Source organism: Harpia harpyja, chromosome 12 (assembly GCF_026419915.1).
Source record: "Harpia harpyja isolate bHarHar1 chromosome 12, bHarHar1 primary haplotype, whole genome shotgun sequence".
Taxonomy (NCBI): Eukaryota; Metazoa; Chordata; class Aves; order Accipitriformes; family Accipitridae; genus Harpia; species Harpia harpyja.
This window is the reverse complement of record NC_068951.1, coordinates 22,641,058-22,665,625: the sequence shown is the minus strand read 5'-3', so window position 1 is coordinate 22,665,625 and position 24,568 is coordinate 22,641,058.

Genomic DNA, 24,568 nt, shown 5'->3' with positions numbered 1-24,568 from the left:
GGACTCCACAAAAGCATACCTGGCCTCTCTCCACTGCCCCAGTGAGCATTTCATACATGTTACAACACAACATTTCATACAGAGTATAAAAGTTTCAGCAGAGACTGCTGAGAAAGACTTGCCATTGTATTCCTTCTAGCCCAGGGGTTAGAACAGCCTCACTGATGTGGGTGAAAGCTGTTTATCATGTTTTAGCTAGTAAGGAAAGCAGCCAACTTCCTGCTGACCCAGGACTGGTAGATTGTCTGAATGATTCTTGAAGTTGCAGAGTACTGAACTGAGAGTCCTCATCTCAGTAGAAGCTCTAGATGTAAAATCTCTCTGTGAATTGCTAATATATGAAGTACATACTGGTGATTGCTGTAAGGAAAATGTCTTAGACATGGTATAGTGAATGTGACATAGAATTACCTCTTTTAAGAAAATGACAGAATTAAATTTGAGGTTTAGCTGGAAGAAGGATGGAGAAGTATTTAGCTTGCCTGATGTCTTTTGAATCTATAATGTTTAATATGTAGCAGAATTTTAAATTTCAGTCTCTGGAGACCAAACACATGTGTAACAATAATTATCAAGGATTTGATCTAAAACCCACTGGAGTCTAGGAAACATTTTCAGTAACTCCGCTGAGAATTTTGGATCTGTCCAGAAGTAATCTGTTTCATTAATAAAGTAAAGCATGTTCTGAAGGAATCAAAGGCTCATAAATAAAGAACTGGCTAATAGCTAGGGCAGCCTTAGCAGAATTTCTCAGTGAATTAGTATCTTTTAAAGTTGAAATGAGCTCTAAAGTTTTAGTGAACCATTTTTCATATGTGGCAAGATTTTGGCTGTGGAGAAAAGGATGAAACAAACTGACGGATGTCCTGCAGATCCTTGAAAGAATTCCAACAAAATAAACAAGGGCTAGAAAGAAATGAAATACAATGGTTTGAAAACTGGAGACAGGTGAGATGCTATAGAAATCATCTGAATCATGGTGAAAATTCTGTACAGTGACTTAAGTTTGGAATTTAATGGGAGCAGTGAAATTCAAATTTACTACAGACACTAGTAGTAGATCAATTGCTACTGTTACCTTTGCTGTGATAGCTATTGCTTTAGAATAATGTAGTTTTTACTCTAGAGCAAACCTGGGGAAAAACTTCAGATGCATTAAGCATGTAAAAAAAGTTTGAAAAAACCACGTGAAAGCAACTTGTATTGTTTTAGACCAAACCAAAACTGAACCATAACATTAAAACCTAATGTTTCAGAATATTTGGGTGTTTTAAGTGAAATGTTATCTTTTGGAGAAGATGTGAAATTGGATGAATGTTCTTTTTCAGGAAAGTCTTAGTTGTCCAAATAAGGATATTGAAAGTAAGTGGAGAGGGCACTAGAACACTAAAAGGAACTGCTTATCGAAGACAGACAGCTTGGATGCCGGGAAGGGCAGAAGTATTCTCAAGTCAGGCTGCATTTGCAAAGAAACAAATACAAAGGGAGAGTTCATAGGCAGAGCTGCGTTTCTGCATGGGCAGAATGTTATCATGTGGTAGTTGACAGACATGATTCACAGAACTCTCTTGTCCTTTCCATACCTGCTAATATAGTGACAAGCAAAAAGGTCAGAGTAAATTATAATGCAATAAAATACTCTCTGATCCTTAGCTTAACATGCTTCCTAAGGACAGGTGAAGCATGGATTGAATGCCAGAGAAAAAACTGGTTGAAATTTGGGATGCAACCTGATTATGAGAGCATGCAATTTATTGAACATAATCTGTACTATTCCATCGGGTTTTTTTAAGTTGAAAGATTCATTAAATAACAGCTTTTGGAGCCATTCCTAAAACATTAAACTTGAGAAACACAATTGTTTACAAAATTGGTGAGTTGATCCCAGCTCTCCCAATACAAACCAACTTACTTAATGCTCCAGCTTCATAAATCAACAGTTTATGTCAGAATCACAGATGTCTTTTTGAATTTTGCGATAAGTTTTCAAGGTAGTAGAAAGACCTTAAAAAAAATGGACTGCATCTATTTAGAACTTAGAAGATATCTGAAATACATGCCAAAATATCTCATTGTATTTCAGACAGTTTAATGATTTTTATAGCTGGATTTATGTTACTGGAATATGGGGGGGTGGGGGGTGGGGGTGTGATGTGTGCAGAGGAAAATAGAAGAAAGAGTCTGTGTCACACCTTGTTTTCTGCATGCATGGAAGCCACATTCTTGGTTTTTATCTTGAGGCTGCAGGTGAATTTTAGATATATAGTGACTTACCACACATATACACACACTATGTGTATGTATATACGTCACTATCTGTATGCATATGGGTATGTATATAGTTTTGACCTGTAAAATTTTCCCAGAGGAATGGACCACTAAATTGAAAATTTAAGTCTGCTGAGAGTGAATGTAGTTTATAGTTAGATTTTTGCAGTCCTCCTCGGAATAGTCTATGGACCTACAGACATTTGGGAACCTGGATTGAGTAGAAATGTAAATACATGCAGTTACATGATATGAGCACCAGATGGCAATAGAAGGACATTGGAAACATTTCAGTGCTATTCTGCTTTTAATTCAGTGTAATGAGAAAATGAAGGACAATAAAATTGCTTTGACCCTATTGTTTGAAAGTGTTGATTAGTAGGAATAGATATTCTGCCCAATGAAGCATGATTTTCTATCGAGGAAGGCCCAGGATTTCATGGACAGTAGGTTTTGAAAAAAGATCAATTAGAAATTGGCTCAGATGTAGGTTTGTTTAATTCTGAAGATGCAAAAATAAACTTTGTAATGCATTAGTAGCTGTATTAATAATAGTGGGAGCCTACAGCCCTTCCTTGTTAGCCACAGGCTCAGGAAAACATGAAACAATAGCAAACACATCCTCTCTGTTTATGGGAGTACAGTAAAGAGCTACCTCAACTGCCAGTGCTCAGGCTGTGCAAGGAAAGTGGCACACCATGTAAAAAGGGCACCTGATCAGTTGTGGAAGCAGCAGATATTAGTGTGGGAGCATCACTAATTTCACTAGTACATTTCTGGTTGCATATTGTAGGTGTACCTGGTGGTGAGGAAATTTAGTTGTCTCATCAGCCCAAGATATGACTATGTTTTGCAGAGATGCTCATGCAAACTGCTATGCAAAGGCTTTTGCAATACAAGAAGCATGGGCATACCTGTCTCTGGCATTAGTCAGGTTGTGATCCTAACCTAGAAATGCTTGTTATCTGGAAAGAGTATTAAGTGTGAACTGGCTAACGACCACAGAAATTAAAATCACTCTTGGTAGATATTATTAAAAGAAGGTATGTTTGTAAATGAGATTTGGTTTAAATCTGCAGTTCTGAGTGAATGTGACCTACCATCTGGAGCGTTACTGAATTTTATATCTGAAATGGCATAGGGTTCATGAAGAGCAGAAGTGGTGGCTCCAGCAATGAGCATATAGATCTGAAAGTGGGACTCCAAGTACGACTGTTTTTATTCCCTGTTGAAGCTTCTCCCTAGGATAGCCTCAGAGTTAGTTTTCACAAGAACATCTATTTACAGCCATTTTATCAGATAAAAAGTGCCAATTGTTGTTTTGTTCTGAACCAGTAGAAAGAAGATTAACTCTACTGTGTTGGCTTTTGCATGACATTTTTTGTGTATGTGCTTATGCTAGGGGAGTCTGGTGACTCTAGCAGCCATCTGAAAGAATCAGATTCATCTTCAGTCAGCAAGATGCTTTCTGCCTCTGAAAGTCTGAAAAAGCCAGTGTGACACTTGCTAAATTATTCTCATCATCCAGTTGAAAACCATTTTCTCATTCAATATTGTTCTTTTCATTTTTTCTTGCAAGGGATACTTCCTTGTGTTACTTAAAGAAGTGCAGAAGAGGTTGACAACCTCATTTAATTTTTGTGTCAGCTAAAATGATCCCCCCCCCCCCCCCCCCCGAGAGCTGTGGGTGATCTCAAACTGAGAGAAAAGAAATGTGAAGTTTTTCTGTTTATCAAAATGTGTTGCAGCTGCAAATTTTAATCACAGCCAGGGTAAAGATTAGGCAGTTATTGTGTTTAATATTGAAAAAGTAACCAGATATCTCCCAGGCCCATGAGCTAAGAGCATAATGAAGGTTTTGATCATGCCGAATTTTGCAATGAATCAGTACAATATTTTTCAACATAGTCATACATTGATGTGTGTGTTTGCATGTGTGGAAATAAACACACCCATACACATCTCGATGTGGACAGTAATGATATATTAGTAACTAATGTGAAAAGGTCTGCAGTCTGCAATGTGTTAAAATAGAACTGGTAGCAACTTAATTGGTAACATCTTTTCAAAGGAGACATCTGGGTGCAGTAGAAAGTTACTTTGATCTATAGCAGCATTTAAGATCTCTGGTTTAGTTAACAGATGGCAGATAGGAAGCTGTAAAAGAGCAAGACTGAATTAAAATGCCTGTAACCCATTTTGTTTCCTCTAATAATCTGGAAGACCTTGGTAGAGGTCTGCAAGCTCATTTGATTGCATTAAGACTAGGTGATATATTCTCTAAGGTACAATAGGCAGGACATTTTCCAGTATGTCACAACAGTAATATTAAGCAGCAAATAACAAGGCAAACTGAATTTGGCTAGGTGTACAGTTTATGTATGACACTCTCCACTTTTCACAAAGCTCTTTTTCTGGCCTAACTTCAAACTGTAGGGAATTGAATCTCTCATTTTGTAGCTGTACTATTTAACTTCATTGAGAAAGTGAGAAAGTGAAATCCTTACCCTTCCATTCCATTATACTGAATATCCTGTTTACCCAGAGGATGGAAGCACCTAACTTCTGATCTCCAGTGAGCCATTCCTTTTCATTGATTTAGTTTTCTTGTTAAACACTTTCAGTGCATAAGGAATAAGAAAAACTAGAGGTGAAGAACCCCTTAGCTTTTTTAAAAATCAAGTGCTCCTTGTTAGTTTTGCATGGAAACTGATCTTGTTCTTAATTTTCTTCCTGACATTAATTTTTCTAGATTGTTCTGGCAAGTGAACTACATCAGCATGTAAACTGCACTTTCAGCTTACACACTAATGGATTTTCTTTCCTTAAAGCCATAAGAAAATTGTACCAAAAAGTGGAGTGGAGGTCAGCAGTGTTTCTAACTGAAAAGTATGTATGTGATCTGCTCTTGTCCATTTAAATGCTTATAGAAAATCTATTTGGCCACAATGGATTTGGCATTGAGGGACATAAAGACTGAATAGGGAGAAGGAGGAGGGTCAGATTTGCTGCTCAATTCTCTATTTCCATTTTGATTTATCACATCATTTTCACTCTTTGTAGCACAGGCAAAGCTGGGCCTATAGATTGATTACGGTCAGAAGCTTATTATTTTCTGACCCCACTGTTATTAGAAACATCTTGTCATCTTTGTGGCATTCTGAAAAATGTATGCTATAGGTTTTTGGTAATCTTTACTAAATGTGATAAATTGCCTTCAATTAGAAGAGCAGAAAGGGAATCCCATTATTATGGGATCATTCCGTGGTTAGTGCTATTGCTTGAACAGTTAGAGAAGCTGTGCTGCTGTTTAGGAAATATCATTTGACTTTAAAAACAAGCAGGCAAATCTTCTCTTTTGCAAAAGAGGGCTATTCCTGTAGTGCTTTACTCAACAGCTTCCCAAATTCACAGCTCTCATCACTGCCTCTTGTCATCTTTCTTTATCTTCATTGTACATAGATAATCTGGAACAATAAGGGTTATTTTGCTGCCTCTTCTATATTTTTATTCTCTGTTTCCTATTCTGAGATCTGCATTAACATTTCTACAGTTCTGGGCAATTTTGTGGACCTGCTAGATGATAAGAAAGGACATTAACACAAAAGAGTCATAACAAATAAGACAATTCAGTATAAAGCCCAATGAGAAGAGAAGAAACAGATGGACAAATAATAATTTCATATAACAGGCTTACGTACAGTGTTGCTTCAGAATGACCTTCTCTCTGGTCTGCTTTTGAGTTTGTTATATCTGTACAGTATGATGAAGACAGGCTAACATGCTTACCAAAGCAAGCTACCCAATGCACTCTATGCCACAGCAGACTCTAATTTTTACTTTGTTAGATGTTGTTGAATTTCCTTGCAATCTGGATTTGCAGAGTCCTTTTCTTCATTTAGAAGATTACCTTTGCATTATTCTGTCAATAAGATGATCTGAAAAGCTTGTGTAAACATTTGCTAGTCAGATCATGATCATCTTCAATAATAGGTACTACTTTCATTTTACAGATGGAGATCTGAAACAGGTGGTTAAACAGCTTTCCTAAGGTTGCATTATTCATTGCAAAGCTGGGCCGAAATGTTACATATCTAAAGCAAAGAGTTTTTTATATATGTAAAAGCTGTTCATTTCTCACAGTATGTATCTCTCATTTTAAGCACTTCCAATGATACCAGGAGCTTGACATTATAATTAAGAAGTTATTTAAGTACCCAAAAACTCATGTTGATTTGGATTTACAGAAGCCTTTTGGATTCAATGATAAAGATGGAATTACAGTACGTCACAGAATGTTTGCTAGGTTTGCTTGTTTTTCTCTGCCATTCTGTGTAGCTTTAAATTTTGGTGCAAAAAGTCATCATTTTATGACAGCTGTACCCAGGATCATAATGAATCATGGTATTTATAAACCACAGCAATATGGCTCTGCATGATCCACTTTCAGCCTTGTTAGTCTGAATATAATAGTTTTAATTAAAAAGTTCTTTGCATAAACTGGTTTTTTTGGTGAAGTTTCTAAAAGCAAAGGTGTAAAGGGGTATAAAACATATAGGATATATTTGAATTAGTCATCAATGAAAAAGAAGGCTAAAAAGAAACCTTATTTTCTTCAAGTCCTTGAAAAGAGCATTATTACTGCTTAACCAGTTAAAATGAATAATTATTTTGCAAAATTTAAGGGTATTACATTAACAGAACATATGTTCAATGTTCAAAGTAGATAATGACAGATTCATGTAAGGTGTGAAAATTCTAATTACTTGCCTCTGAAGCACCACAGTTTACCAGAGAAATAGGTGAAGGGAGATTAACCTTTGGTATCTATAAAAACTCCAGGTTTTCCTCAGTATTTTTCTGGCCGATTCCTCCATTTGCATTTAGAATATCTTAGTTAAGAACAATTCAGGGTTGTAATACTCAAAACAAATATGTGCTTATTTATACAATACCAAAGTAGTATCTGTATTGGGAAAAAAATGTGATTAACACTTCCTTCAAACTCCTTCCACCTTGTTAAGGCTCGTTAAGTCACTGATCTAAGTTAAGGCAGGAGTATTGACCCGCGAGGGCATGTTATAGGAACACAGATTATACTGGAGTATTGGCCTCAGGTAACACAGAAAAAACAAGATGATGTTGTTGATGAGGAAGGTGAATTGTGGTGAAACTTACGAATTTAGGCTGCACTGCTTTCTTAGACGTAGCAAATCAAAATAAAGCAAGGTGGACAGGCATCTTTAAGTGGGACTTGAGGTCTTTGTAGCCCCCTGCCAAGCTGAGAAAGGTAAAACTTGGAGCAGAGCTTTATAGGTGAATTATCCCTAATAAGCACAGGCCAATGTCTCTCCTGCAAGATTATTACTGAGACATACCCTTTGATCCTCAGCAATGCCTGAAGTGTCACTATGAAATGCAGCCTGAGGTTAGCTCTGCGCTTGAGAGAGATACGCTTTGAATTTTCTGCTAAAGGGGCAAGTCATAGCAGATGTTCCTTGTGAAACAGCATATTCCTCTTTTTAACCTGCTTTCGTACCTTAGCATGGCAAGGGGCTCCAATTGTGCAATGCTTTATAAATCAGCTCTCCCCTTATGTATTCTTTTTTTTGGAGGGGAGGGATGTTAGTCATAAACACATTGGTTTCCTGACACTAAGTCAGTCTTAGATACTTGACACATTTCTGCCAAGTTCAGTTAAAAATGTAGTGTATTTAGCGCCTTGGACAGGGAACCAGGTATCGTTACCAACTGGAATGGATAAAAAATGGCTTGAAAGGATGTTTTTGCATCTGTTTGAATTAAAATCTGAAGACATGAGAATTATGCATCACCTCCATCACAGAAATACATGGAGTGTGCATGTATATCTTTACTGTGTTAAGGAGAGTAACATAATCGAACACTTTTAAATGACTGAAGGTGAAAGGGCTACTCTAGCTATCGTGACTTATATTTTTTGAAATTTCATCGCTTACAACTGGGGAAACTGATCCTGAATTTTCTAAGTGCCCCTCTGTCGTGGTTTAAGCTCAGCCGGTAACAAAGCACCACACAGCCGCTCGCTCGCTCACTCCCCCCTCCCCGGCCACGGCGGGATGTGGAGAAAATACAAAGGCAGGCTCGCGGGTCGAGATAAGGACCGGGAGGGATCACTCGCCACTTAGGGTCACGGGCAAAAGACAGGCTCGACTTGGGGAAGAAACAAGATCAATTTCATTGGCTCCCAATCCCATCAAAACGAGGACACTGGGAAGCGCACCCGGACCTTAGCACACCTTCCCCCCAGCCCTCCCTCCTTCCCGCCTCAGCTCCGCTCCCGGTTCTCTCCGCCTCCTCCCCCCGGCGGCGCAGGGCAACAGGGGATGGGGGTTGGGGTCCGCTCGCCACACCGGCTCTCTGCCGCTCCTTCCTCCTCAGGGGGAGGAGGAGGACTCCTCGCTCCTCCCCTGCTCCACCGGGGGGTCCCCCCGTGTTCTCCCAGAGGCGCTACCACCCTCACCGATGGGCTCGGCCTGGGCCGCAGGCGGGGCCGGCTTGCAGCCGGGGGAGCTTCGAGCAGCTTCGAGCAGCTTCGAGCAGCTTCGAGCAGCTTCGAGCAGCTTCGAGCAGCTTCGAGCAGCTTCGAGCAGCTTCGAGCAGCTTCGAGCAGCTTCGAGCAGCAGCCGGCCCGGCGGCCCCTCCCCGCTAAGAAAAAGAAACGCGCTACACAAACCCATTACACCCTGTTATTCTTAAGTGTTTGTCGATAAAAGACAAAAATGTGGACAGGTTGTTTTGAGTGTTTGATTTTTAGTTTTTGTGAGGTGTTTTTCATTACAGAGGCTTCCTGGTGTATTATCTACCTTCCCTTGGGAAGTCTAAGGTGTTTAGAAAGGAAATAACAAATGATGCAATTTCCGAGTCAAACATTTTTACAGAGAATGTTAAATGTCTGATAAACTGAGCAATGTTTTCAGTTTTCAAGTGTTACTATGATGATCATTCTCATTGTGTTACACAATCAATGACATCACAGTACACATAAATTAATTTGCAGTTTTCATTGAAGAGAGATTTGTTAATCTAGCTTTTTCTTTGACCAGGACTATTGTGGAAGGGAGGAAAAATATTCCATAATAAATTCTGTATTTTGCAGCCCCTGCCTTTTATGTGTACCACAGGATTAATTGTACAGTTAGATGAAAAGCAAATTGAAAAATGAATGAGAAGAATATGTTAAGAAACAGACAGTCAGGATAATGTATCCTGGAGCTAAATTTACAGCATAAAACCAATACTGTACATTGATAGCACCTGAGAGTAATGCATGTGCTAGAGAAAATTATATTGCAATATGCCTTGATTACCATCTGCTTGATTTTAATTAATTTCCTTAATTGGAGAACAATGCATTTTCTAATTACACATGAAAACAACACTAGCTATTGCACAGTCTTTATCTACTGCACAGATTCTCCTGGTAGACCCACTGCCTGTCTAATTTATAAAGCCTCATCTCAGTGAACATGGGCTGTTTGGCAGACTCTTGACAATTACTCAAATTAATCACATGTGAAGCAACATTCCAAACTTGTAATTTAGGTGCAATAAAATTCCAGCTGTGAATAACTCACCTCATACAGATACAAGGGTGAAACCTCCACCAAATGTAATTAGAAAACAATACAGTTGAAGCTAGTATCAAATTTAAAGTGAAATGTACCATCTGAATAAATGCTTTGGAGATAATGGCTTTGACCACAAGAATGGAAATTAGTCTCCTTACTTTAGACCAAAAAGGCAGTGTAATATAAAATTATCAGGTAAATAATAAAATATTTAAGCCACACAATCAAAACCTGAATCCCAGAGGACAAATTTATTCTACTTGTAGCTCTATTGAGATCTAGCAGTTTCAGCCAAAATAAAATTGGCTCAGTGATTTAAACTAGAATTTCTTCACATTAATGTCTCTCTTTTCTGCAGACTAATGGAATAAATCCATCAAGATACGCCTATCTTGTGATTTAATCTTCTTTTGGATATAGTCCATTGCAGTTCCACAAGGTACCTTTTCATAGATTTCCATTTCTCTGGGTGAGGCTTGAGAGCGTCCTAAATAACAGTAAGGAGGCTTGGCTCTTACCAGACTTATCACCTGCCTCATTTTTGCAAGATTAATTCTATGGCAGCTATTTGAGTTTTTATAAAATGGGATCACATTTAGCCTTATTACTTGATCCTGTCTTCAAGGGCAAACTGTAAAAACTGGACAGTGCCCAGTTTGGGAAGAGGAAGCAGTGGTTCAAAGACAAAGAACTGCCAAGGGTTTGCTGTTTGCCTTGGAGGAAAGTAGTTTGCAACACTGCAGCAAAATACTGCCCTTATGAACATATGCTATCTAGTTACTTTTTCTGACACATCCTCTATATGTTCTTTGAGATTGAATTTGCAGACACATTTCTGGAATTTTGAACTATGCAAAAGAAAAAAAGAAGAACACAAGTCCATGTTCATAGTTTGCAGAGTAGAATATCTTCTGTTGATACGTGATAAAAAAGGTCAGTTTGGCACAGAACCCAACACAACTTTTTCAGTGCATTTGACAAATACTTTACTGGACATGAGATCAAGTTTCCATGCATGATTTTGATGAACCAGTTTCTTTTTGTTCTTAATAAAATACACATCTCCACATCTATGACATCTCCCAGGGAATAGATACTGTGAAGTGATATTTTTGGCACATATTATTTCTCTCTTTATTCAAGTAGATGAAATCACCTTGCTGAATTTAGCTCCATGTAATCATTTTGCTGTGATTCATACATGAGAATTCTGCCACCTGTAGATTGCATGTCTAGGAGCACTGGGAACAATAAATACATAGATAGAGCATGGAAGAAGATGATGTAAATTGTATGAATCTACGTGACCATGTGCAAAAACAGATACTGATATGCTAATGAGTTTGCTGGCAACACCTAACATGTAGACATAATGATAGAATGAAATTTTTCACATAGCTTTTAAAATGAAAAACAATGACATTTGTTTAAAAAAAATTGTCCTCATGAAAATAATCCAGTGTCTCTTGTGCCTTCATTTTCCAAGATAATACTAACACTTGCTAAAGCAGTATTTTGTTTGATTCACAATCAAACAGGAAATTTTTAAATGTTTAAATCTTTAAACACATGCCATAAATAATTTAAGCATAATTTCACTAGCAGATACTAGAATAGGCTGCGGGACTCTAACTTGTAGCCAAGGACAGACCTGCAGCTGTCGGGATTTCCACAAGTATCTGGCAGCCCAGGTCTCTGCTAATCTGAGCTTGGTAGGGAGGGTGGGGAAGGTTACAGGGTTGCGTCATACCCATGAGCGTGCTGGTATCTTGGATATCTGATGTAAAAAACATCTTGTGGCCTGTTGTTTTGAGTCTCAGGTTAATAACATAACACAGCCAAACCTTGTGCATAATAGGATATCCACCTTTGTGCTGGTATAGATACTATGCAATAGCAATGTGTTCTTTAAATAGCTGTACCTCATTTTAGCTTTTTAAGGAGAAAACCATGGCTTTGGCACATATGTTAACACTTCCCAGCAGAGAACTGCAGTCAACATAAATATCTTGAAGATGCAAAGATGAAAATAAGGCTATTGGAAAACTATATAACATTGATAAACTTCAGACTTCTGAGAAGACAGTTGCTAGTTAATTAACATGCAATAACTGTCATTAAATATATAATATTCTAGATCTAGATCTAGTTGCAGTGTTTATTATACCTCACTGAAACCAAATAGGTCAATAGCTGTGTTTTTTAGTTTCTTAGCTGCACAGGAAGATATGAATCTGAAATGTGGCATCACTAAATGCATTTCATTAATCATTAATATTTATTTATTAAAAAACCCTAATCACACCACAAACTTTAGCATAAACCCTTTTTAGAGACACCAGCCTGGGTTTACTCCATGTTTCTGCTGGTTTCATTACTGAACCCAGTGAAGTTGCCTCGAGTATCGTATTACAGCTGTGTTGTAAAGTATGTCCAGGTTTTCCCTTTGTGGTTTCACAAAGGATGTACTTGAATATGTATGGATATACAAATTTTTTACCTTCAGGTGACAATTGTTTTGATGCATTTTTGGCGGAATCCTGCTACTCTTTTGCTAACCACTGATGGGAAGCCAGTTAGGTGTGCTACAGCAGGAGGTTAGTGCTGACCTATTTGCTGTGTGGTCCTGAAGCAACAGTCTGCAAGTCAGAGCACTGCTGTTTAGAGTAATTTTCAATGATCTGGGGACTATGGTGGGTGAATTTCTTGTCAGATGGATTTTCACAATTAACCAAAACCATGCTAACTTTGACAGCAAAATTATAAATAAATGTCTCAACACTCTTTTTTGATATGTGCATACAGAGCATGCCAGCAGTAATGATGCAGTAATGCATGCAGACTTACGAATTCATCTTCAGAACTGATCTTGTGAGATTTAAACTGAAGAGGATGATTACAAAGTGGCTGTATTTTAAATGACATAATTTGAAATTATCTTCCAGCAGCTTTTCAAGAGTGGTTTTGCAACAATCAGAATATTGTCTATTCACTTTACTCTCTGATAGTATCTTGGGTTTTGTTTCTAAGGTCAGTGTCTTTCAAAGATTTGCTGCCAAACTATTAAACTTTCTGACTCATTTCTCTCTGAAGGAACAAAAGATAAAATTCAAGGGTACACTGTAGAAGGGCTAAATTTCTGGAGAGCAAAGAGTAGTGATGAATTGTGTGCAAAATGGCGCTTGTACTCCTCAGCAATTGCCTTCCCTCGGCAATTTCACTCAAGTGTCTGGAAGTTACTTCAGTTGTCTGAAACTATCCCAATATCAAAAATGAGGGAACCTTTGCAGCCTGGAGGTATATGATATTTCATGTCAACAATAGAAGAAAATGGATTGACATGATTAGCTACCTTTTATATCCAGCAAGAGTTTGCCAGGAAGATAAAGAATATTATTGATGACCAATTAATCTTTTCTTTTTGAAAATGTAGGATGGGAAAAGTCTCTTTAGGGTTGATTTGCAGGAATATATAGGCATTAAATCTTCTTTTAGATGCCAGTATTTAGATGTCACTAGTATTCACAAAAATCTACTCAGCTCTTAACTGATCGTGGATGCAGCTGTCTCTCAGCAGTGAAGTTTTTTGCTGGTGAAGACCCTATAAATCTTCTTCTGCTGGATATATGTGTAATTACTTGATGACACTGCCATAGTCCATACCTAAGATGTGGCAGGATTCACCAGCAACCTCGTATCCATATCCAGAGGCTCTTTATAATGGTGGTGCAAGTCCTGCCTCATACACAGTAGAGCATCTGGAAAAGAGATGAGAACAGTCCTGCCTTTGACTAATTTGGAGTGGGGATTTGAGTGTGGATATTCCACTTCTTCTGACAATTTCTAATGTCTGATGCAGAGAATGTTGTGGAAACTCCGTCCCTCCCCTTCCCCTTGCTCCAGTTTATGTATAAAATTAAACATTTCTTAGAGGGTGCTTCCAGCTGAAGTAATCATCAAACTGTTAGTCACTCTCAATTTGCCATTGTCCCAAAACATGCTTAGGAAAGACAGATAAAAGCTACAACTTTCAGCAGTACAGACTGGGTGAGATCAAGCAGTCACATCACTGCTTTTGACAAAGAAATTCAGAGACACAAATAATAATTTGGTGTTCATCTTCTATTAAGCCAATTTAGTTGGACTTGGATTTAAGTGTTTATTGGGTTTTGTAAGAAGGGGACAGATTTTCCCCAAACCAAAGCTGAGTGAAAAACAGAAATACAATGTAACTAAAAGTGGCAAAACACTGGAATTGTTTCTAATTTACTTATCCCAAAAAAGCTAATTTTTAACAGTTTTTTCCATAGTATTTTAATACACTTTTACAGTCTTATGAAAATAATTTATTAACTAAGGTTTAGATACTAAACACTTACTAAATAATGCAAAGTAAGTTGTATAATATGGTGGAAAACGTAGTAAACCCATGTAAATTATGTTCGAATTTTCACTTTTGAGAAAAATCTCTATTTATATGTGAAAATGTTTTGGTTAGCTCTAAAGACTGATATGAACAATGTATGTCTGTGGGTTATTATGGAGCATATTTGTGCTTCCAGATTATGGCTAGAATTCATAAACTATTCAAGATAAAATTGAGGCTAGGACATAAACCTTGTGTCTTGAGCTATGATTCAAGGAAAGGGTCCTAAGACTTGTATCTGGTACTAGTGCTGTCACTGAGAAAGAAATACTGTGGTCGCTTATACAAATACTGTTATTTTTCTGGCTAGGGTCCTCTGCCCTATAATTGAAAGTAGGTTTACCTGTAACTTTCTGCTTATGTCATTTGGAAGTCAGATATTTGAATAGATGATGGTTTGGGGTTTTTTTGGTTGGTAATTCTTACGGCATAACAGAAAATACCCTATTTAGCAGCTGTCTTCAGTATACTGATTTTTTACAACTGTAAACTCATATTTTTCACATGGACAGTCTGTATGGCACACAGCCTCTTCCTCTTTGTGAAAAACAAATTGTGGTTGAGTTACAGATGCAGTGGAAATTATATCTTTTTTAGAAACCTTATTTGTTCTATGTATTTGTGAATACAAATTTTAAGAAAAAATAATTTCCATAATAAAAAAGACAGTAAAGTACACAAAAGGATTTGTATGTAAGGCTGTCCTGGTTTCAGCTGGGATAGAGTTAACTGTCTTCCTAGTAGCTGGTACAGTGCTATGTTTTGAGTTCAGAGCGAAGAATGTTGATAACACTGATGTTTTCAGTTGTTGCTCAGTAGTGTTTAGACTAATGTCAAGGATTTTTCAGCTTCTCATGCCCAGCCAGTGAGAAAGCTGGAGGGGCACAAGAAGTTGGCACAGGACACAGCCAGGGCACCTGACCCAAACTGGCCAACGGTGTATTCCATACCATGTGACGTCCCATCCAGTACAGAAACGGGGAAGTGGGGGGCAGGGATTCGCCGCTCGGGGGACTGGCTGGGTGTCGGTCGGCGGGTGGTGAGCAATTGCACTGCGTATCATTTGTACATTCCAATCCTTTCATTATTGCTGTTGTCATTTTATTAGTGTTATCATTATCATTATTAGTTTCTTCTTTTCTGTTCTATTAAACCGTTCTTATCTCAACCCACGGGTTTTGCTTCTTTTCCCAATTTTCTCCCCCATCCCACTGGGTGGGGGGGGGAGTGAGTGAGCGGCTGCGTGGTGTTTAGTTGCTGGCTGGGGTTAAACCACGACAGTCCTTTTTGGCGCCCAACGTGGGGCACGAAGGGTTGAGATAACGACAAACCTGACCAGAGCTTGTTAAAACAAATTTGTTATAAGCATTCATTATATCGGTCTAATAGTTGCTGGTCATTATGTTGATTTATGTGTTCTTAGAGTTGTTGCTCTGGTTTTTAAAGTTCTGTTATGTATCACCTCGCTTGCTGTATGTAGTCCCTCTTCTGCTGCTTATCATCCGTGGGAGGTGGATTAAGGTTTTCGCTTTGATGTATTGTATAACACTGGTTTATGGTATGATAAAGTCGTCGGCTGTGGGATTAATCCGGTACTTGCACCCAGCATTGTCACCTTTATACTGTGGAAGCCATCTGTGGGAAACTATTAATAATTATACCATTTACCTTTCCTCCTTGGAAAACCAGTCTATGGGTGGGATACCTTTCTTCCCCTCTCCTTTCTCCTTCAGTCCAGTTACAATGGTGTTTGAGAATTTTGAAAAATTTGAATACTCTTGGGATGTTGGGACCAGCACGGTCCTAGCCCTACTGCTAGGAATTAGCATGCTTCTGAATGTGGTTCAGCTCTCATTTAAGGTTAAACAACTATTTAAGAAAATCACCCAGAGATCTGCCCCAAGGCTGGATAATTATGAGTGGCAGGGTGTGTGGGGTAGTATGGGCAAGTACCTAGAAAAGTGGGCACCTCCAGTGTTTTGGAAATTCACCCCTGAACAAGTGCAGAATCCAGAAGAACTAGTAAAATATTTGGAAAAGGTATGCTGTCACCCCGGCAGCTCCAGAGAGATACAAATTACTGCAACGTGCTGGGGCCTGGCCCATGCCTATCGAGCCCTGTTCGACACCACTCAGTACCCTCAAGGGGAAGAGAAGGTCTCTGGACCTAACAACAAAACGATGAGCACTGTGGCTATCCAAACCTCAGCGACAGGCACTGCAGCCCCTCCAGCCTCGGCAATGAGCACGGCAGCTACCCAAACCTTGGCAACAGACACTGCGGTTATCCAAGACCCGGCGAGCGGTACTGCAACTGAACCAGTGGACCAACCTGCACCAGTATCAGTTGCCCCCGTACAGAAAAAGAAATATACAAAAAAATCAGTTCGCTTAGCGAAGGATGAAGGCGAACCAGGGTCATCACGGGAACAGGAGGAAGAGGCAGAACCAGAGGTAATAACCCGGTCCCTATCCTTGAGTGAGCTGCGGGATATGCGAAAAGATTTTGGCCGCCGTATAGGTGAGCATATTATCACCTGGCTCCTCCGATGCTGGGACAATGGGGCTAATAGCTTGGAATTAGAAGGTAGGGAAGCCAAGCAGCTGGGATCGCTTGCCAGGGAAGGTGGCATTGACAAGGCAATTGGAAAAGGGACACAAGCCATCAGCCTCTGGAGGCGACTCCTGTCAAGTGTGAAGGAAAGGTACCCCTTTAAGGAAGATGTTATATGTCAATCAAGCAAGTGGACAACCATGGAAAAAGGTATCCAATATCTGAGGGAATTAGCTGTGCTAGAGACAATTCATCATGATCCGGACAACCCACAATTACCCAAAGATCCAGACGAAGTCCAATGCACACGACCCATGTGGCGGAAGTTTGTACGGAGCGCACCATCGTCCTATGCCAACTCACTGGCAATAATGACCTGGAAAGACGAAGAGGCACCGACAGTGGATGAAGTGGCTCGCCAACTCCGTCAATACGAAGAGAATCTCTCCTCCTCCCTACAAGCCTGCATTTCGGCTGTGGAGAAGCTGTCCGAGGATTTCCAGCAATTCAAAGAGGAGATGTCCTGTTGCCCACCTGTAAGGACCAATGTCTCAGCTATTAGGAGTGAGCGCTCCTCTGCCCAAGAGAAAGAATATAGAAGGTACACACCGCGAGGTGCCCTGTGGTTTTACTTATGTGATCATGGAGAGGACATGAGGAAATGGGATGGAAAACCTACCTCGGTCCTAAATGCACGGGTACGTGAGCTGCGAGGAAAAAACACCACAAAAGGGGATTCTACCAGGAAAAATGCCGCTCCGGTTTCCAAACAGAGTAGAAGGGCTGATCTTATTTCTGATCCTCTTGAAGGGACTTCTGAGCCAATTTTACGAGAAGTGAATACTGGATACTCTGACCAGAATTAGAGGGGCCCTGCCTCCAGCCAGGTGGAGGAAAGGGATAACCGGGTCTATTGGACTGTGTGGATTCGATGGCCTGGCACGTTAGACCCACAGGAGTATAAGGCTCTAGTAGACACCGGCGCACAGTGTACTTTAATGCCATCAAGTTATGAAGGGGCAGAACCCATTTCTATTTCTGGTGTGACAGGGGGATCCCAAGAGTTAACTGTATTGGAAGCTGAAGTAAGCCTAACTGGGAATGAATGGCAGAAACACCCCATTGTGACTGGTCCAGAGGCTCCGTGCATCCTTGGCATAGACTATCTCAGGAGAGGGTATTTTAAGGACCCAAAGGGGTATCGATGGGCTTTTGGTATAGCTGCCTTGGAGATGGAGGGCACGGAACAGCTGTCTACCCTGCCTGGTCTCTCTCAAGACCCTTCGATTGTGGGGTTGCTGAGGGTTGAAGAACAACAAGTACCAATTGCTACCACGACGGTGCACCGGCGGCAATATCGCACCAACCGAGACTCTCTGATTCCCATCCACAAGTTGATTCGCCAACTGGAGAGCCAAGGAGTGATCAGCAAAACTCGCTCACCTTTTAATAGTCCCATATGGCCCGTGCGAAAGTCTAATGGGGAGTGGAGACTAACAGTTGACTATCGCGGCCTGAATGAAGTTACGCCACCGCTGAGTGCTGCCGTTCCAGATATGCTAGAACTTCAATACGAACTAGAGTCAAAGGCAGCCAAGTGGTATGCTACAATTGACATTGCTAATGCGTTTTTCTCAATCCCTCTGGCAGCAGAGTGTCGTCCACAATTTGCCTTTACTTGGAGGGGTGTCCAGTACACTTGGAATCGACTGCCCCAGGGGTGGAAACACAGCCCCACCATTTGCCATGGACTAATCCAGACTGCACTGGAAAAAGGTGAAGCTCCGGAACACCTGCAATACATTGATGACATCATCGTATGGGGCAACACGGCAGAAGAAGTCTTTGAGAAAGGGAAGAAAATAATCCAAATCCTTCTGAAAGCCGGTTTTGCCATAAAAGAAGGTAAGGTCAAGGGACCTGCACGGGAGATCCAGTTTTTAGGAATAAAATGGCAAGATGGGCGTCGTCAGATCCCAATGGATGTGATTAACAAAATAGCAGCTATGTCTCCACCAACTAATAAAAAGGAAACACAGGCCTTCTTAGGTGTCGTGGGGTTTTGGAGAATGCATATTCCAAATTACAGTCTGATTGTAAGCCCTCTCTATCAAGTGACCCGAAAGAAGAATGATTTTCAATGGGGCCCTGAGCAACAACAAGCCTTTGAACAAATTAAACGGGAGATTGTTCACGCAGTAGCCCTTGGACCAGTCCGGACAGGACAAGATGTTAAAAATGTGCTCTATACTGCAGCTGGGGAGAATGGCCCTACCTGGAGCCTCTGGCAGAAAGCACCTGGGGAGACCCGAGGCCGACCCCTGGGGTTTTGGAGTCGGGGATACAGAGGATCCGAGGCTCGCTATACTCCAACTGAAAAGGAGATATTGGCAGCATATGAAGGAGTTCAAGCTGCCTCAGAAGTTGTTGGTACTGAAACACAGCTCCTCTTAGCACCCCGACTGCCAGTGCTGGGCTGGATGTTCAAAGGGAGGGTCTCCTCTACACATCACGCGACTGATGCCACGTGGAGTAAGTGGATTGCACTGATCACACAACGGGCTCGCATAGGAAACCCCAGTCGCCCAGGAATTTTGGAAGTGATCACGGACTGGCCAGAAGGCAAAGATTTTGGAATGTCGCCAGAGGAGGAGGTGGCACGTGCTGAAGAGGCCCCGCTGTATAATAAACTGCCAGAAAATGAGAGGCAATATGCCCTGTTCACTGACGGATCCTGTCGCATCGTGGGAAAGCATCGGAGGTGGAAAGCTGCCGTATGGAGTCCTACACGACAAGTTGCAGAAACTGCTGAAGGAGAAGGTGAATCGAGTCAGTTTGCAGAGGTGAAAGCCATCCAGCTAGCATTAGATATTGCTGAAAGAGAAAAGTGGCCAGTGCTCTATCTCTATACTGACTCATGGATGGTGGCAAATGCCCTGTGGGGCTGGCTACAGCAATGGAAGCAGAGCAACTGGCAGCGCAGAGGTAAACCCATCTGGGCTGCCGCACTGTGGCAAGATATTGCATCCCGGCTAGAGAATCTGGTTGTAAAAGTACGTCACGTAGATGCTCACATACCCAAGAGTCGGGCCACTGAAGAACATCAAAACAACCAACAGGTGGATCAGGCTGCCAAGATTGAAGTGGCTCAGGTGGACCTGGACTGGCAACATAAGGGTGAGCTATTTATGGCTCGGTGGGCCCATGATGCTTCAGGCCATCAGGGAAGAGATGCAACATATAGATGGGCTCGTGACCGAGGGGTGGACTTGACCATGGACACTATTGCACAGGTTATCCATGAATGTGAAACATGTGCTGCAATTAAGCAAGCCAAGCGGTTAAAGCCCCTGTGGTATGGAGGGCGATGGCTGAAATATAAATATGGAGAAGCCTGGCAGATTGACTATATCACACTCCCACAAACTCGCCAAGGCAAGCGCTATGTGCTCACGATGGTGGAAGCAACCACTGGATGGCTGGAAACATATTCTGTGCCCCATGCCACCGCCCGGAACACTATCCTGGGCCTAGAAAAGCAAGTCTTGTGGCGACATGGCACCCCAGAACGAATTGAGTCAGACAACGGGACTCATTTCCGAAACAACCTCATAGACACCTGGGCCAAAGAGCATGGCATTGAGTGGGTGTATCATATCCCCTATCATGCACCAGCCTCTGGGAAAATTGAGCGATACAATGGACTGTTAAAGACTACATTGAGAGCAATGGGGGGTGGAACTTTCAAACATTGGGATACACATTTAGCAAAAGCCACCTGGTTAGTCAACACCAGAGGATCTGCCAATCGGGGTGGCCCTGCCCAGTCGGAATTTTTACATACTGTAGAAGGGGATAAAGTCCCTGTAGTGCACATAAAAAATATGTTAGGGAAGACAGTCTGGGTTACTCCTGCCTCAGGCAAAGGTAAACCCATTCGTGGGATTGCTTTTGCTCAAGGGCCTGGGTGCACTTGGTGGGTGATGCGAAAAGATGGGGAAGTCCGATGTGTGCCTCAAGGGGATTTAATTTTAGGTGAGAACAGCCAGAATTAAACTGTATATTAGTTGCTATATAACCCTGCTACTGTATATTATCCTTACTATAATTATGTGCTATATCCATAGTACTATAGTAAGAATCACTTAGATCAAGCAAGAAAAGAACTGTGATAAAACTGAGCAAAGCGCAGTAGTGATGGAACCAGAACTGACTCCAGCATGCAACAATCCAACGGTGCACACCATCCTCCTGCTGCGCCAAATGTCACCTGCTTGTCACACTGCACTGAAGCCCAATTCTGCTCTACCGACTGAGAGGACTTTGCACCATCCCTCCTGCCCAGAAAGACTGGTATGACAGATGGAGCCCAGAGTCGGAAACTAAATGAACTCAATGAACATTTTATGAACATGACCCATGAACTAAAGGAATGATATCTCTCTGTGTGTATACATATATATATATATCATTGCTCATATGTCTTAAAGGGATGGAAAAGTGATGATTGATCAGGATGTAACTAAAGGTATGGGAACTGTGCATGACGTCAATGGTATAGAATAAGGGGTGGATACTGTCCTGGTTTCAGCTGGGATAGAGTTAACTGTCTTCCTAGTAGCTGGTACAGTGCTATGTTTTGAGTTCAGAGCGAAGAATGTTGATAACACTGATGTTTTCAGTTGTTGCTCAGTAGTGTTTAGACTAATGTCAAGGATTTTTCAGCTTCTCATGCCCAGCCAGTGAGAAAGCTGGAGGGGCACAAGAAGTTGGCACAGGACACAGCCAGGGCACCTGACCCAAACTGGCCAACGGTGTATTCCATACCATGTGACGTCCCATCCAGTACAGAAACGGGGAAGTGGGGGGCAGGGATTCGCCGCTCGGGGGACTGGCTGGGTGTCGGTCGGCGGGTGGTGAGCAATTGCACTGCGTATCATTTGTACATTCCAATCCTTTCATTATTGCTGTTGTCATTTTATTAGTGTTATCATTATCATTATTAGTTTCTTCTTTTCTGTTCTATTAAACCGTTCTTATCTCAACCCACGGGTTTTGCTTCTTTTCCCAATTTTCTCCCCCATCCCACTGGGTGGGGGGGGGAGTGAGTGAGCGGCTGCGTGGTGTTTAGTTGCTGGCTGGGGTTAAACCACGACAAAGGCTTACAAAATTCAACTATAGCTCCTTTCAGTCTATCCAACTACTCTTAGAGGCTTCTCCAAGAGTGTTTTTATCTTCTGGGAGTGATTTTGAAACAAATAGTTTAATTGTTTAATATAGTCATTGCTTCTAATGGCAATCCTTCCAGAAAGAGAGAAATGTGCAGAAATTGTGGTACTGCAAAGGAGAAGGTAAGAATCTCCAATCTGAAAGTTAATGCTATTGGTAAAAAATTATGCTTTAGTACTCTGTGATGCAAATTTAAGCAAAAGATTAGGCTTTACTTATCTCTCACTAATGTTTCATGTTTTATTGTGAAAAAATGCATTTCCGTTATAAGATGTACAGATGGCAGTGTTGAATAAATTATTGGAGCTGTATCTTCACAGAAAAAGTGACAATTTGGCTTGCTTTAAGTATAATCTAAAGCTCAGTGACTGTCTCTCTCATTATTCAACCAGGTCAGTGACCACCTCGTATTACCTAAAATAATTAAGAGGTTAAAGCTTCTGCTAATACTGGAGAACAGTAAGGATTTCGTACCCTGTATAAATTGGGCATCAGTGAAGTGCTTGCCAGGTAGTTAATCAAAGTAAAGAGCTGCATTTTGAATTTAGCTTTTTAGTTAATCTGAAATGGTGTAGTTCTGTTGAATGCATTGAAATTATGCAGATTACATCAGCCGGGAATTCATATTTTTAATTTCTTCCTGTTACGGGTTTGTGTGGCGTGGGGTTTTTTTCTTAGCGGGGAGGGGCCGCCGGGCCGGCTGCTGCTCGAAGCTGCTCGAAGCTGCTCGAAGCTGCTCGAAGCTGCTCGAAGCTGCTCGAAGCTGCTCGAAGCTCCCCCGGCTGCAAGCCGGCCCCGCCTGCGGCCCAGGCCGAGCCCATCGGTGAGGGTGGTAGCGCCTCTGGGAGAACACGGGGGGACCCCCCGGTGGAGCAGGGGAGGAGCGAGGAGTCCTCCTCCTCCCCCTGAGGAGGAAGGAGCGGCAGAGAGCCGGTGTGGCGAGCGGACCCCAACCCCCATCCCCTGTTGCCCTGCGCCGCCGGGGGGAGGAGGCGGAGAGAACCGGGAGTGGAGCTGAGGCGGGAAGGAGGGAGGGCTGGGGGGAAGGTGTGCTAAGGTCCGGGTGCGCTTCCCAGTGTCCTCGTTTTGATGGGATTGGGAGCCAATGAAATTGATCTTGTTTCTTCCCCAAGTCGAGCCTGTCTTTTGCCCGTGACCCTAAGTGGCGAGTGATCCCTCCCGGTCCTTATCTCGACCCGCGAGCCTGCCTTTGTATTTTCTCCACATCCCGCCGTGGCCGGGGAGGGGGGAGTGAGCGAGCGAGCGGCTGTGTGGTGCTTTGTTACCGGAGGGGCTTAAACCACGACACTTCCTCAAATGGAAATTTCTTTTAAACTGAATTATTTTATAATTAGTTCTTACATGAGTTTAAAACCATTAAAGGCACTTGCTAGCTTCCCAGATAGTTAAAATTAGGGGCTGACACTGCAATCCAGGGTGCTATGGGCATGAGGAGTGTCATTTGCTCTGAGGATGGACTAGACTTCATGTGAGAGTAACAATCCATCAATGCAATGGTCACAGTTCAAGTTTCAGTAGCTATGGCTACCGAGAGCCCTGCAAAATTATACGATGAGTCCTACTGAAGGTTCTGCTCCAGGTTCAACAGCTGTTGTCAGTGCTGCAGAGGCCTGAAATGGGTTTTTTTTGAGCCGTGAATGAGGGAGCTGGGTTTCTTCTGCATTTGTGCACTGTAGCTGACTGCCTGTCATGTTAAAGAAGCCCTGACTAAAGTCTCTGCCAGAGTAAAGATATACGTGAAGAGCTTTATTTTGTGTGGGTTCTCTGGCATCTAGCATGGAATATTTTAAAGTCTTCTATCATGTGATTGAGTTCCAGGGAAACTGGCAAATGAATTTATAAGCCACAGGCTGCTAAGTTTTCATACATACAGTAGGGAAGACCCAGTTTCCAAAGAAGGAAACTGGGTGTATGTGGGTGAAGAGGAATGCTCAAGAGTGTGAGAGGGATCAGAACTGCAACAGCTGTTTTGCAGTTGCATGCCTTCTGCTTTGGTGGTAACAGTCAGAGGTATAAGAAGTCTAGAGGAGGGACAGACAAGCTTCAAAACAAACATCCTCACAGAAAGGGGGGGGGCTTACCTACAGGTGGTTGAGGATTATCATCTCTGTCATCACTTGGTACATTTTCTGCTTTGCAGCATCATTCTGTGGAAATTCCTCCTTGTGTATTTTGGCTCTCTTAATGTCATGTACACACAGACACATAGGCAAGAGGCCATGTAAACTAGCCAATAGGGAATGCCACATATATATTACCATTACCTCTCTTCTTATTTCTATGCACTTCGTTCAGTACGGCTGAGATGTCTGCACTTCATTTAATTTTTGCAGCTCCAAATACTTGCCCTTCTTCACGAACCAAGGGAACTTTAGGCCTTTCTCTTAAAAATATGTGGTGCTATGGTGTTCTCATTTACTCAGTGGCTTAGTACTTAGTGAATGAAAGACTGCTAATTTC